The sequence below is a fragment of the Pinus tabuliformis genome, chromosome 8 (genome assembly GCF_031772625.1).
Source record: "Pinus tabuliformis cultivar Carrire ecotype Pingquan chromosome 8, CPIR1, whole genome shotgun sequence".
NCBI classification, from domain to species: Eukaryota; Viridiplantae; Streptophyta; class Pinopsida; order Pinales; family Pinaceae; genus Pinus; species Pinus tabuliformis.
In genome coordinates, this window is record NC_142294.1 from 268,018,963 (window position 1) to 268,036,094 (window position 17,132).

The window sequence follows — 17,132 nt, forward strand, 5'->3', positions numbered from 1 at the left end:
CACACCTTCAAAGGAATTCAAAAAAAGGAAGCAATGTTAGAAAAATAATTTTTTCCTACTAAAATAGATTTACCATTACTGATGCTTAAACCACAAGGATCGAGATCTTTTCTAGACAACTTTTCTCATATTCCAAAGTATTATACAACATAGAGCATGTCACTAATGCTTGTCTGACAATATGAAAAAATTGACCTAATGGATGAAGGGTGAAGAGGAGGGAATGATCAAAATACAAAATATACTAATTTTTGTTATGCATGCATTCCCGAGGACACTAAACAAAATCCCACATAAAAATAATTGCATACACTAATAGGGATGCCATTCGGTATGGAAATATCCATGCCCACAATATCATATATCTTGGGGAATTATCAATCACTTCTAATGGTTGATCTGACCCTATGTTAGATTTGCATGCTCCTTTACACCTCATATATTTCTTTAGAGCTCCACAATTATTTAGTGCCAAGGACATGTTTGATACACAAGGCTGTCCCCTGGACTTGCAAGCCATGGTTAGTCTTGCCTTCCTATTATGATGGAAACATATGAAATATCCATTTTAGATTCCAAGCCATGCCAATTAACCCAATTATATCTTTGTCCAAGGTAATCATCACTGAGTGCTCTTGTCAGACACCACAATTGACTAGATAACAGTTCAAGGTAGAGACTTCTTGTTACATCATCAACACTAAGCAACAGTTGACTATATCTTATCTATACTGAGATACAAACACGAACATAATTTTCATCTAACTCCAGATTTTCCTACAAGGACACAACCAGTGACATAACTCATCATCCAAAAACAAATACCAAATACAAGCCATCATTTTCATTCTGCATGCAATGCAATCAAAACCATTTCATTGTGAAATCAACAAAATTATCCACCAAGAGAGTGAACTCTCTCTTGTTCATTGATCATTCATTGACACCTGGAATGTACATTCTTGTTTGCCAACAAGAAATTAAAAGACCAAAATATTTATGCTTTCTCAAGACAACAATAAAGACACAAATTTCAAGGATCATCATCATTTCAACAAATGGTCTTGGATATAAGTGGTTACCATTAACCTTAACCTTCAATCAATTCCTTTACCTGTACCCCAAATGCCTCCACCTAGACTCATTATCTTATCTTTTCCATTGAGTCATATATTGCTGCTTATAATGAAAATGACTGGCAAAGGAATCATATAGTTAGACCCACAGCTAGAGACCTTGCTTAAATTCGATAATTCATTGCACTAAAAAGGAACATAGATAAATACTCTAAATAAGATGGTTAGGAAAGAAGAAGCCTAATTCAAGAAAAAAATTCTTGTACTAAGTATTAATATATTTTCTGAGTACTTTTTTTCTCTTGTAGGAAAAGTGAACAAATATTGGCATCCATGATCCTTCCTTGACAATCTAGTGGTATCGAACACTTGTTTTTCATTTGGAAAAAGTGAACAAATAATGGCCTCCATGATCGAGTAGTATTGAATACTGATTCTTCTCACAGGGTTGTGAATGCTAAAATTGCATCTTATTTCTTGTAGTTTTTTACTTTAAATTAATTTTTATACATTAAAATAGGTAGTGTCTTGCATACCATAAATTGTGTCTCCAAGGCTAAAATTTCTGCCAAAACACAAGTGGAAGATTACATAATTATTCATAAACCATTTAAATGGTCGATTCATCGTGACTCCATATCTTGTAACTAAAACTTAAGAGATATATAACTACCTTTGGTAGGGATTCCAAGTAAACCTCGTAACATGAAAAGTTAGACAAATGGTCTATGCAGATAAAACCTGAGCATTGATTTCCATCATTGTCTTCAGTATTTGTTTGAGAGATTCAAATCTGATTCACCAACAATTCTCTTGTATTGAGTACTGATCAATTTTTAAAAACAAGTACTGAGTACTTGTTTTCTTGTGCAAAAGGTGAACAAATATTGGCATCCATCATCCTTCCATGACAATCAAGTGGTATCAAACACTTGCTTTTCATCTGGAAAAAGTGAACAAATAATAGCCTCCATGTTCGAGTAGTATTGAATACCATTTCTTCTCGCAAGATTGTGAATGCTAAAATCCAGTCACCGTAGGCTTATCTTCATGGTGCAGTGCTATTGTTACTCCATTTGTGCCTTTGAGTTGAGGGAACATCTGAAACAATGGTATTAAAATCATTTGATGGGAGATTAGTGAAGTAAACCTGGAACTATAGCACATTCATGACATGGTGAATGAAAGATGAAAGTTAATTGCACTACTTTCACGATGTGAATTGGGAGAAGAGTATTCATACCATTTTTTTTTTGCACTTCATATATTTTGTACTTATCCAAATTGGAAACTGTTACAACACAATTACAACATTTTAAAGAGTCACTGAACTTCCACCACTAACAACTTACACATGATCATTTCTTTTTTGCAATAATCCTCGCTCATAAATGCATGTATCACTCGACATGTTACATGTGTAACCATAATAAGGGTTTTTTGTTTTATATCAAAGAACAAAAGGATTCTGCTTCATCTAAAATATGCTCAGAGTACACACATTACCTTGGTTCAATGCTCTTTCTTTCAAAGGACCTTGGTTTTGAGTTTGTGGAGTTTAAATGTTGAGATATGAGTATAACAACCATGACAACTATCAAACAACCAATTAGGGAACTGAAGAAGAGGGTGCCAGGTTGTTGGGTTTGCACAAATCCATAAATTCCATGAGAAGTTACTAGAATCAGTTCATTCAAGCCATCATTTAAAAAATCACCATATATTATGGGGTGGGTAGGTGGAGATGGCAAGAAGATTGACGTGAGATGACTACCATTTGGGGAAAGAATAACTACCTCTTGTTTCCCTGCAACCATAATCGCTTTATGGGTTCCATGAACATGGAGTTGAAAAGGTTCTAAAGTGGGGATAACCTTTTATTCAACAATACCCATAGGTGAATGGAAATTTGACCAGGTAGCAGCAATTTGTAGTTACCATCTTCGGATTGCACCTTGGCCATGAATGCCTGGAAAATAAGAAGTAACCCCTCCTTGGCTTGTAAGGAATATTACATCACCATTGCTTGCTTTCAAATGCTTGTGTCCATCATTCCTGGGAATCAAGATAGGAGTTGCTACATTTAGAGGATCAGAATCAAAAGTGTGACCAAAAGCTCACGATACACTAAATGGGTCATGCTTGCAGATAGAGGCATTAAAAAGTTGTTATCGCACTGAAAATCTAGAAGTAGCTACAAACCAACAAGGTTTCAGTACTTCCATTGTTCCAGTTGCTACAATCTGTTCAGTACCACTTCCTCCAACAACTTAGACATGTTCTAGCACTCCATCTCCATTTATATCAGCATGGAGGCCACTGATGTAGGAGCATGTTTCATGCTTTTCTAGTTTAAGATAAAGAAAGAATTAAGAATAAAACCATGCTGTAATATTTGGTTTTATGATAAGCTGTAGTAGCTTTATGGCTTTAAATCACTCTATGTAAAAGGCATGATTTTGTATGGATAAGGACCGAGAGGGCTTATCTATTATTTATAAATAAGAAACAATGGGACTCTCAGGGTAGATCCTGGAAGCATTATCATTTGCAAAAACCTCTCTCTGTTCATTTGGTTTTATGGTTCCATGTAAATTGGTATTTTATGCATATATCAGTGCAGTTCTGTTATTTTCTGAGTTTATAAATGGTGATTCAGCCTTTGTTTTTCAATTAACTCTTAATATTAGACCTATTGGGGAGTTTTCCCTTCATATTAGCAAGCGCAGGCTTCTTAAATCATTTTATAGAGTTCCGTGGCCAAACTCTGTTTACACAGAGAAATCGTGAAATTTCCTTAGCCGGAGCATAATTCTAGACCTGAAAATTTATTAGATTTGGTTCATACCCGTATCGGGTCCAAACCAATATCGCGTCACAGAACCACAAGTGGAGTGGAAGACCATTGGAATCACCGAAGTCCGAACTCCAATAGCTCAGACCTGAAATGCCATAAAGTGGAGTGGATAAGTTGTCGGGTCTGCGTTTGTTATCGCATCGCAAAGTCGGAGCGGGAGGAGCCAGGCCTTTGGAACTGTGGAATCACCGATAGCGATTGCCGATTATTGCATTGGGAGAAAGGGTGTTGAAAGGGCCGATTATTAAAGCACCGATAGTGTTATTTTCGGTTAATGCAAAGTCTTGGAAATTAAGCGCCGATAGTGTAATTCCTTTGGAATTACACCAAGACCATTTGAAAGCCGCGATAGTGTTGAAAAGCGCCGATAGTGTATTTTGTTCCTTTGGAACGAAATCTCCACTGGTTGTGTATTTTGCGTGAAAATGTAGTTTTCTCATGTTTAAACACACTGATAGTGTATTGCATTAATCCCATTTTAAAATCCCACCAATAGTGTGTTGTGTAAATCCTATGGATTTACAGTTCCGATAGGAACAGAGGCTCAGTTTGTTAATTGTGAACAATAACCAGGGTTGGGGTGATCAGAGGAAAACCCATGAAGCAGTCAGGCTAATAATAGATGACTGATACACCTGTAGAAAGAGAAAGAAGAATTCAGCCAGATATTGAAGAAATTGTAGCCAGATTTGAGAGGTTGTCTATATTGCCTGCACCTAGGCCACCATTAGTGGTATCAAAGCATCCAGTTGACATTGGATTGAATCTCAGTAGTAGGAGAAGGAAAGTTACTATGGCCTTTAGAGTTGGAAGAGGACGAGGACATGGTGGAAGAGGATGGCCTGTTGCAAATGCTAAGGTAATGGAAGCTGTGCAACATATGCAAGCTAGATTGGATGCATTAACAACAGGCAGAAATAGAGATGATGGAGATTTCAGTGAACTTGAGATTGAAGCTGTAGAGGAGGAGGTTGTAGCAGTTACTCCTAAGATGAGGTTCTTTCAGTCAGTGTTGAGATCCATAGCTAGACCAAAGACTGAGGTTCCAATATATGAAGGAGGATTGAATCCAGAAGAATTAATAGACTGCATTAATGGCATGGAGAAATTCTTCAACTATGAAGAAATAGAAGATGAGAAGAAATTCAAGTTTGCTGTCAGCAAGTTAAAAGTCCATGTAGCACTTTGGTGGGATGGTGTGTAGGCAGAAAGGAAGAGACTTGGCAAGCAACTAATCAAGAATTGGAGTAGGATGGTAGAAAAAATAAGAGGTAAGTATTTGCCAAGTAATTATCAGCAAACCTTCTTCAGACAGATGCAGAATCTTGGACAAAGGTCTATGACAGTGAAAGAATACACAAAGGAATTCTACAAGGTAAGCATAAGAGCTGGAGAAGCACAGGATACAGATGAGAAGATGGGTAGATATATTAATGGTCTCAAGATGGACATTCAAGATGAGATAAGTCTACTGTCTCCTAAAATAGTAGAGGAAGCTTATTAGATAGCACTAAAAGGTGAAGAAAAACTCATGAGGAAGCAGTTTGCGAAAGGGAGAGGTACTTTCTAAGGAAGGGGAAGTCAAGGTGGTAGAGGGAGATCTATAGCACCTAAAGATGGAGCTAGTAGCAGCTTAACCCAGCATTCACCCACAGGAGGTGATGCAAGAGGCAAAGGGAGTTTTTCTAGAGGAAAAGGAGGTAGAGGAAGAGGAAGAGAAGTAAGATGTTACATATGTAACAAGATGGGACACAGAGCTTTTGAGTGCCCAGAGAATGCAGGAACAGGGCAGCGGAATGCAATTATTGTTCCAGTTGAGGGAGAAGCACCAACAACAATAGTGACAAAAGAAGAAAGTATACCAGAGAGAGGAGAATATTTGGTAGTTAATAAAGTTTTGCTCAAGCCACCAAAGGAGATAGTTGAACCATCACAAATAAAGACTTTATTCAGGACAGTGTGTAAAGTTAAAGGGAAATGTTTCCAGATGATCATTGATAGTGGCAACACTGATAATTTGGTCTCTACAAAAGTGGTTGAGAAATTGAAGCTGAACACAATGAAACATCCAACAACTTACAAGGTGTCATGGTTGCAAAAGGGACATCAACTGTTAGTAAATGAATAGTGTGAAGTGGAATTTCAGGTGGGCAAGTACAAAGATAAAATTGTTTGTGATGTGATGCCAATGGATGTGTGTCACATATTGCTTGGAAGACCTTGGCAATATGACAGAGGAGCCATGCATGATGGAAAAAGAAACACCTACAAGTTTGGAAAGGATGGTGTCAATCATACATTGCTGCCTCTGCAAGAAGAAGATGTACCAGGAAAGAAGATTGATCCAAAAACTATGTTACTTGGAGGAAAGGAATACTTGAAGCAGATTGAAAAAAATGAGGTAAATTTGCTGTAATTTGCAAGACCAAGGTAATAATGACTTCTACTAAAGTTTCTGATTTATCCATTGATGTACAAGAAATGTTGGAGAAATATTGTGATATTATTGTTGATGATTTGCCTAATGAATTACCACCCATTAGAAGAATCAGCCATCATATAGATTTGATACCTGGAGCAAGTCTACCTAACAAAGTAGCTTATAGAATGACTCCTACAAAAAATGAAGAAGTTAGAAAGCAGGTGCAAGAATTGCTTGACAAAGGGCTAATCAGAGAGAGCTTGGGTCCTTGCACAGTACCAACAGTGCTGAGTCCAAAGAAATATGGAGGTTGGAGAATGTGTATAGATTCGAGAGCCATCAATAAAATCACAATCAAGTACATATTTCCATTACCTAGAATTGAAGATTTAATTGATTGCTTGAGTGGAGCAAAGTATTTTTCAAAACTAGATCTTAAAAGTGGGTATCATCAAATAAGGATAAGAGAAGGGGATGAGTGGAAAACCGCTTTTAAGACAAATGAGGGATTATATGAGTGGAGAGTAATGCCTTTTGGGTTGTCAAATGCACCAAGTACATTTATGAGACTCATGAATGAAGTTTTTAAGGATTTCATTAGTAAATTTGTAATAGTATATCTGGACGATATATTAGTTTATAGCAGGTCTAAGGAGGAGCATATGAGGCATTTGAATTATGTCTTACAAAGGCTGTAGTAGGAGAAATTATTGCTGAATTTGAATAAGTGTTCATTCATGAAAGAAGAACTAGTGTACTTGGGTTTTGTTATTTCTGCTGAAGGGCTGAAGATGGATTCGGAGAAGATCAAGGCAATCATGGAATGGCCTTCACCCAAGAGTGTTTTTGAGGTAAGGAGTTTTCATGGTCTTGCTAGATTTTATAAAAAATTCATTAGGAATTTTAGTAAGAACAATGCACGTATTATTGAGACCATAAAGAAGGACAAACAACCATTTAGATGGACTGCTGAAGCAGAAAAGAATTTTCAGCTGTTAAAGAAAAAAATCACTGAAAAGCCTATTTTGGTTCTGCCTGATTTTAACAAACCTTTTCAAGTGAAGTGTGATGCCAACGGAGAAGCAATTGGAGGTGTTTTAAGTCAGGAAGACCAACCAATAGCTTATTTTAGTGAAAAGATAAATGATTCCAAAAAGAAGTATTCTTCTTATGATAAGGAGTTCTACGTAGTTGTGCAGTCATTGAAGAAATGGAGGCATTATCTAATGTCAAAGGAATTCATCCTTTATTCAAATAACCATGCACTACAGTTTATAATGCAGCAGCCAAAGCTCAGCCAAAAACATGCCAAATGGGTGGAATATCTTCAAGGTTTCCATTTTGTTTTGAAACATATAAATGGCCAATCAAATAAAGTTGCAGATGCCTTAAGTAGGAGAAATGTATTGCTTCAAGAGAGTCAAATCCAAGTGTTGGGTTTTGATTTTCTTAAGGAATTATATGAGTCCAATTCAAATTTTAAAGAGGCATTTGAGGCTTGTAAAAATCATGTTTTGATGGATAGGAGTAAATGGTTGGATTACTTCTTACAGGATGGATTTTTGTTTAAGAAAAATCAGATGTGCATACCAAACTGTTCAATGAGGGAGAATTTAATCAAAGAAAAACATAGTGGAGGACTTGCAGGACATTTTGGCATAGAAAAGACTTATGAACAGCTAAACAAATTTTATTTTTGGCCGAAAATGAAATGTGAAGTGGATAAGTATGTGAGAACTTGCAAAATCTGTCAACATGCAAAGGGAAGAAGCCAAAACACAGGTTTATATATTGCATTACCAATTCTAGATAGGCCTTGGGATATGGTAAGTATGGATTTTGTTTTGGGCTTACCAAAGACTCAAAGAGGTAATGATTCAATTTTTGTTGTAGTGGACAAGTTTTCAAAAATGGCACACTTTATTCCATGTTATAAAACTAGTGATGCTTCTCACATTGCTAATTTGTTTTTTAAGGAGATTGTAAGATTGCATGGGCTGCCCAAAAGTATTGTCTCAGACAAGGACTCCAAATTTGTTGGAAATTTTTGGAGGACACTATGGAAGAAGCTGGGAACTAAAATAAGTTTCAGTTCTGCCTATCATCCAAAAACTGATGGACACACTGAAGTGGTGAACAAGAGTTTAGGCAATCTTTTAAGGAGCCTTACTGCAGAACATCTAAAGCAATGGGATCAAGTGTTAGCACAAGATGAGTATGCATATAATGACTCACCTAATAGGAGTACATGACAGAGTCCATTCCATATTGTTTATGGAATGCATCCAAGAGGAATATCTGAATTAAGAAATTTGGGAAAAGAAGAGATGAGAAGTGCAGAGGGTGAAGATTTTGCTTCAGAAATGCAAGTAATACATGAACAAGTGAAACAAAAGCTGCAGGATAGCAACATCAAGTACAAAACCAGAGAAGATATGAGGAGAAGAGAGGTGAACTTTGAAGTTGGGGATTTGGTTTTAGCACATCTCAAAAAGGAGAGGTTTCCAAAGAGGAAGTATAATAAATTGAAGTTCAAGAAAATTGGACTGTGAAAAGTATTAGGGAAATTCTCTACAAATGCCTATGAAATTGAGCTACCCCCTGATGTTGGAATATCACCAATTTTTAATGTTTCATACTTGTAAAAGTATGAAGGTGAAAATGCAGATGATACAGGACAAAATCAAGAGAACCAAGAGATTGATTGGGTAAAATAGTTACTCACAGAAAAGAATTTACAGCCAGAAAGAATTATGGACAAGAAGGTGTTTAAGAAAACAAGCGGACGAGAGTACTTCCAGTATTTGGTAAAATGGAAGAACCAACCAACCACTGAAGCTACTTGGGTTATAGAAGACATGATACAGAAACTGGGAAGTTCTGTTGATGAATTCATGGACAAGAGCCCATGAAGAATTTTGTCCTCAGGAGTCTGATGCAGGAGCATGTTTCATGCTTTTCTAGTTTAAGATAAAGATACAATTAAGAATAAAACCATGTTGTAATAGTCACTTTATGATAAGTTGTAGTAGCTTTATGGCTTTAAATCACTCTATGTAAAAGGCATGCTTTTGTATGGATAAGGACCGAGAGGGCTTATCTATTATTTATAAATAAGAAACAATGGGACTCTTAAGGGTAGAGCTAGGGAGCATTATCATCTGCAAAAACCTCTCTCTGTTCATCTGGTTTTATGGTTCCATGTAAATTGGTATTTTATGCATATATCAGTGCGGTTCTGTTATTTTCTGAGTTTATAAATGGTGATTCAGCCTTTGTTTTTCAATTAACTCTTAATATTAGACCTGTTGGGGAGTTTTCCCTTCATATTGGTGAGCGCAGGCTTCTTAAATCATTTTATAGAGTTCCATGGCCAAATTCTATTTACATAGAGAAATTACGAAATTTCCTTAGCTGGAGTATAATTCCAGACCTAAAAATTTATTAGATTTGGTTCATACCCATATCGGGTCTGAACCAATATCGCGTCGCAGAACCACAAGTGGAGTGGAAGACCATTGGAATCACCGAAGTCCGAACTCCGATAGCTCGGACCCGAAATGCCATAAAGTGGAGTGGATAAGTTGTTGGGTTTGCGTTTTTTATTGCATCGCAAAGTCAAAGCGGGAGGAGCCAGGCCTTTGGAACTGTGGAATCACCAACAGTGATTTCCGGTTATTACATCGGGAAAAAGGGTGTTGAAAGGGTCGATTATTAAAGCGCCGATAGTGTTATTTTTGGTTAATGCAAAGTCTTGGAAATTAAGCGCCGATAGTGTAATTCCTTTGGAATTACACCAAGACCATTTGAAAGCTGCGACAGTGTTGAAAAGCGCCGATAGTGTATTTTGTTCCTTTGGAACAAAATCTCCACCGGTTGTGTATTTTGTGTGAAAATGTAGTTTTCTCATGTTTAAATGCACCGATAGTGTATTGCGTTAGTCCCATTTTAAAAGCCTGCCGATAATGTGTTGTGTAAATCCTATGGATTTACAGTTCTGATAGGAATAAAGGCTCAGTTTTTTAATTGTGAACAATAACTAGGGTTGGAGTGATCAGAGGAAAACCCATGAAGCAGTCAGGCTAATAATAGATGACTGATACACCTGTAGAAAGGAAAAGAAGAATTTAGCCAGATATTGAAGAAATTGTAGCCAGATTTGAGAGGTTGTCTATATTGCATGCACCCAGGCCACCAGCCACCCTCTTGTAGATGAAGCTTACAGACTAACCACCCAGAGGCTAGATGAATAGCTTCTATTCCCTCCTTTTGATGTGCTACAATTACATTAGGAATCCAACAGATCTGAGTATAATTTGTTATTATGGGTAGATAAAGACTCTTCTTCTTCGTTTTTCCAAATGTAACAGACACTGCTACCTTGTCAATAGCACTGGTAATTTTTTTCGTTCTATCCTTCCCAAAAACATGTTTGTCCTCTAGTTTGTGAACTATAGATGATGATCTCTTTCCAGGCATCTTCTTCAGGGATTTCCTTTTGTGCTTTCTGAAATGTGCCAGCTCAAGTAGAGTATCCTCCCTTCTATCCCAACGATGTGGCATAAATCCTAGAATGGATTCTCGGAACTCCCTGCATTCTACCTCTCCAGGATGTCGATCATTCAATTCATGAGCATCAAGCTTGTAGTTGTGTTGTGGAATAAGCTGTGATGAATTAGGTACGTGGTGTGGTAGATCCTCACTCCTATGCTTCCTTCGTTGTATGCCTCAATGCCCAGAAAATGCATAATAGGAAAAGTGCCTTAGTTTCTCTCCACCTTTAGTATTTCCATCCTTCCCCGCACAATTACTAGCCCCACATCTCCATGCTTCAATATATAGTTACTAATAGAAATTGCTATCTCTCTGTGAAGAGAACCACGTGGAAAGGTGTCTTGCATATTAGCCTCCCATAGTTTCTTGAGGTTGTAGTCAAAGCACATTATCAGCCAACGTGCTATGACTAGAACTAGGATCTGTTTTCTTATTTCTCCTTGTTTATGCACCTGATCAACAAAACTAGTTTCCATTGATACAACCCGTCTTCCTGCTGCAATATCAACTCTTTATGGAAGAAAAGATACCTCCGAAATCAGGTGTGCTTCAGTGAATCCTTCATTCATTCCCTTTGCATGAGGCTCCAATACCTATATTTTTGCATCATGAATTGCAACCAGAATTTCACTTTGACCATCACCATTGAGAACTGCTACTAGTGGAGGAGGAAGCCACTTAGCTTCATGCTTGAATGGATAATCATCATCCAGATGAAGCCATGCTTCTCTGAAAGTAGAATCTCCTTCATGCTGCAAAGAGAAAAATATGGTCAAGGCCACCAACATAAGGATGCCCATATCTCTCTTCCTCATGCCTTGCCCCTTGTTACGCTACTACTTATTCTGTTGATAGTCATCGAAGTGGTCTCTACATCTGAAGTAAGGCTCTGAATGCCAACTTCAGCGTTGAAGCCCCTAAAACACTATTTCCTTGTGCATCCCAAATCGACAATTCGAAACATGCTATCTGCCTCCCTCACCCTAATGACAGATCAAATGTTTTTGTAAATTGAATGCTTCAGAAGGGCCTTAATGGACATAACCATCTTTAAGTGCACAAGCATCATAATAAACGGTTGCAACCACCCAACTACCTTTTCCAGATCGAACAATTGACAATCCTCTAATCATCTAACACATAATCTAACGGCTCATAATAATGACAGGTAGCCTTTAGGGAAGTTATTTTCAAAAGGGAATGCCTTACGACATAAATATGAAAAATATATTAATAACCGGATTTGTTTTTTATTTTTCCATATCATGGCCATTATTATGCCAATTAAATTGAATGCGTACTTATTCATTTTAGAAGGTAAATCTCTCTCAAAGTAAATACAAATATTAACCCCTTGCCGTGATCATCCAAAAAATAAAGCAATTGAATTTCATAAAATATAAATGAATATAATTTATTTAGTTAGAAGCTTTAGAAATATATATAAACACCGCATAACATGCATGCCATGCTCTTGACACCCCCAAGTTTTTCGATCTTCGTCTGCCTGAACAAGGGAAAAATTAAATATCGGAGTTTGTTTCTTTTTATGATTTATAATCCATAGTTTTATACTCATCCGGGTTTTGATTTGGATGGCTAAGCACTAAATCATTACCAGACTACCACAATTAGCAATCTCGGAAGGTCTTGTAAACAAGGCAACATCCTAGTTACTCATTTCAATGTTGAAATTCAAAATTTTGAAGCAAATCAAAACGATTCATCCAAGATATGGAAGCAAACCATACACAATAATAAATCCCTTCAAACTGAACACAATACACATGGAAAAGCAAGTTGCAATTAGTTTAATGAGGCATTTTTTTGGTATTTTTATAAGGATTTTAATGTTATATAGTGGTGAAATTATTGTGTTTTGTGATTTAAATTTTACTTTTTAATATAAAAATAAATTTAATATTTTAATAAATTTATGAATAAAAATGAAAATTTATAAATTTTTTCAAATTTTCTAACTCAAATGAAGGTGAAAAGAAAACTTAAGAAAAAGGGGTTAAAAGTCATTTTTTTTAGAAAATTGCTATCCTAATATGGTTTTATGGTTTTTAAGAGGGTTGTTGCTATGCTTGAAGAACCTCCACTTTGAGATAGAATTTGACAGGCAAATTACCTGTTATGTGGTGATTTTCCCATCAAACATAGTAAGAAAAAAAATTCTTATTCATAAATATTTTTTTGTTAAAATGATTAAAATATTATTTGAAATGATAAAAATAGTAGTATAGTTACAAAAACATCAACCACCAAATTTAAGGGGTGTTTCATATTTGAAATTCCTACCCTACCTCCACGGGTTTCTATCCTTTTATTTTTATTTTTGTTAATTCGTTGAAATGATAAAAATAATACTATAGTTACACAAACATCAACCATCGAATTTAAGGGGTGTTTCATATTTGAAATCCCTACCCTACCTCCACCTATTTCTACAATTTTATTTTATTTCTATTAAAATGATCAAAATAACACTATAGTTACATAAACCATAAAATTTAAAGTCTTTTTCCTAACCTACCATTTTCCTAAACAACAAGTCACATATTCCTTCTTAAAATTCCACACATGCTCTAAAATGGGTCAATTCTTCTAACCAAGTTTCACCACTAGATTATGTCACCACCCTCCACTAAGTAGTAGCCACCAAACACGTCCTAGTAGGGTTGTACAAAACAATTTTTTGAAAGGATACATATTACAACATCTTCATCGAAGTTTCTTTTTTTTCCATCATAAACAACCAACAATATTATATTAAATATAAAAATCTGTTTACATAATTCATATGTCACATATCCACCTATAGCGAGACGAAAATTTCATGTGGAAATAATTAATCAAAAATAAAAGCCTCCAAAGATAACAAAAGTATGTGAAAACATACGTAGAAATATTTTGTTGAGTCACCCAATCTAGTGTACAAATCTAGATCCAACCCATATATATATACCCAAAACTGTACTTTTCATCAATGATCCATACATTCCTCATGACAAAAACTAAGATGTTAACCCCAACAGTTTTTGAGATTCAGAAATAGGTGCGAAGATAAGAGGATAGCAAAAATACCACTATGATGGAAGATGTAATCAGCAAAGTACTTATAATGCAACATACCGAAAGGCAACGAAAGACCATTTCGGATAACTTGTTGGTGACAATATTTTATTCACTGTATGTATGAGAAATAGACATTACTACGGAATGTTCCATGATTTTTTGTATTCTTTTCATTGAGTTGAAAAGGAGAAGTGAGCATAAAATAAATCTATTTGTAACCCAATCCACAAGCACTTGTGAGTCACCAAAGACTTCCAGATGTTCCAAGTCAAACCTGCATGCATAGAATAATAGGCCCTAGAGTGCAAGAAATTTAGCACAAGTATTTTTCCATTTACTGCCATTCCAGATGATATGGTACATAATTCCTGTCATTATGATAATGTAGGCACTGTAACCACAATCCCATCCTTGATTGTACCCTCGAGAAACCCTCAAGGGAAGGATATTGTGGTTTGCAGAGGAGAAATATGTCTCATCGTTGATGTATTCCCTCCAAAATTAACATCCTTGAAATATGTCACAATGATAACACACCTATGCCAGATATTAGGCTTTCTTTCCTCGAAAATAAGGGAATTGTAGTTTTTCCAAATACCCCGCATAATGTAGATAGGAAGTGGTCTGAAAGCTTTGTATTCAAAAATCCAGTCATGAATACAATCTAACACAGAAGTGTAGTTCCAGTCCATATGTATATGTAGCATCTTGAAAACACTTGTCCATATGGATTTTGCAAAGGAGCATCATAGAAAATGATGAGTCAGATCCTCCATCGCCTCCATATAGAGTAAACAATATCCAAGCCCAGTATGTCCTTTATGACACAAATTGTCCCAAGTTAAGACCCTTTTTTGCAAATAAGCCAAGAAAAAACTTGTATCTTGGTGGGAATATGCCACTTCCAAATTTTCATAAACCATTTGTATGAGATAGAAGGTGTTGGTGGTGAAATGTACTAGTATTCCTCCTTAACCAATAATTGACCCATGACCAAATTGTCATTCCAAATAACTTTATCTTCTTTATCATTGAGAAATATGCCCACATGTGCAAGATATCAAATGTAGATGTTCCATATACCAGTAAGGACCCTAGATAAACCAATGTATAAATCCATGATCCATTTGGGATTGTAAAAATAATCATTTATAATAAATTGACTGATATAAATATGCCTAGATTGTGATTTTTCCTCAAGAGATCCATCGGAAAGGTGTGATCCTCGGTAAAGCCACAAATTGGATCTAAATAAATTTCAATTTTCATTCCATTTCCAATTTAGCACTGTAAATTTCTCAGAAGCCATGGATGAACCTTCATAAAGCTCCTCCAAATATAAGATATTTCATGGGGGATGTGTTATCCAATGGATCATCAACTGATTTTGGAGTTATTTTTCTTTTATGATATGATGCCAAAGATTGTATACACTAAGTGCTTGCCAAAACAAATTCCCAAGTAATGCCCATCTCAATATCTCAAGATCGAGGATGGCCCATCCTCCATTATATTTTCTCTGCGTCAAGACCGACAGGTTGGCCAAATGGTATTTGTGCTTATCAGAGTTACCATCCCAAATAAAGTTGCAAACGATAGAGGAAATCCTATTAATGATATTCTTAGGTAGAGAGAAAATATGAAGCCAATATACTGAAATATTTTGTAGAACTACTTCTACCAAAGTCAACCTTCCACCCAGAGAGAGTCACCTGTGTGCCCACGACTTAAGTTTATGCTGGAATTTCTCTATAAGTCATCTCCAATCCTGCATTCCTTAACAATTTGTTTTGAGCATAAATCCAAGATATTTAACACTTGCATCCAAGGCAGTGCAAGTAACTCCAAATAGTTGAGAAATACCCATAGCCAATACATCATCTACAGAAGAAAAAATCATATGATATTTAGTAGTGTTCATGAATATCCTAGAGACAATCCCAAAGAGGCTAATAATAGTTCATCTGTGCCTCCATTCCAGAACAGATAATTTTCCAAATAGCAACACATCATCAAAAAAATTCATATGAGTAGCCTTAACATGTATAGTGATATAGAGATTGGCAAGAGTTCCATCCATGTGTGCCTTCGAGAGAAATATTCTAAGTCCCTCAATAACAAGAATGAAAAAAGAGGCGATAAGACACATCCTTACTGAATACCTCGAGAGGCAAAAAGGAAATTAGTAGGAAGTCCATTTACCAATACTACAAAATTAGTAGTAGATACAAAAGCCAAGATTCATTTTATAACTTTAAAGGAAATGCCAATTTTGTATATGACTAGCCTTATGAATGTCCAATAAATGCAATCCAAAGCCTCATGCAGATCCAACTTCAAAATAATCGCCTCTGGATTCTTATCTTTTATAGTATGAATAGTCTCTTCAGTAATAGAAACCACAACTTAAATTTCTCTTTGACGAAGAAAGCCAAATTGTTCCTAGGTGATGTCATATGATGTTGTTACCCTGGTTAAAAAATCCATGTAAAAATATATAATGCCATGATCATGGGACACATATTCCAAGCTGAATGGTGGGAATAACATCCTAGTGGGTGTTCATTTCAGTTATTATAGCTTAAGGAAATTAGCAAAGGCAACAACTAAGGCTTTGGAAAGGAAAAATAACATTTTTGGCACATTTATTTATGAAAATATGGGAAATTAGGAGAAAAGGAAGGTGAAAAGTCACATGTTTCATGTGAGGAGGAAAATGAACGAAAATAATGGAAAATGGAGAAAATAGAGGCCTCACTAATAAAAAGGCTTCTGAGGATTAGTTCATGGACTTTTGTGAGTTCAATTTTGGAGATATTTCATTATTCTCTCTCTCTCTCTCTCTCTCTCTCTCTCTGTCACTGTATCACTCTTGGACATATACTGTTCTTGGAGCACTTTGGCATTGGATCAAGAAAGGAAAAAGAGGCAAGAGGAAGGAAGGAACAAGAAAGGAAAAGAAGGATAAAGAAGCTACATTAGGATTCTTTTTAGGTCTCGATTTGCATGTGTGATTTCCTTGATATATTTGGCATGCATGGTAGTTTATGTGGTTATTTTCTATTATGGCATGGGTTTTGCTAGGTGTGATAGTGTTTTCATCCTAGCCATGCCATTTTCATATAACCATTGTGTGATGGGG

The 17,132-nt window shown here is 36.0% G+C and overlaps 1 pseudogene; it reads right to left on the bottom strand.

Annotated features, from left to right (window-relative positions):
* Nucleotides 1-2,578: 2,578 nt before the first annotated feature.
* LOC149235182 (uncharacterized) lies at nucleotides 2,579-11,724 on the bottom strand (annotated as a pseudogene).
* Between the last annotated feature and the right edge of the window lie 5,408 nt (nucleotides 11,725-17,132).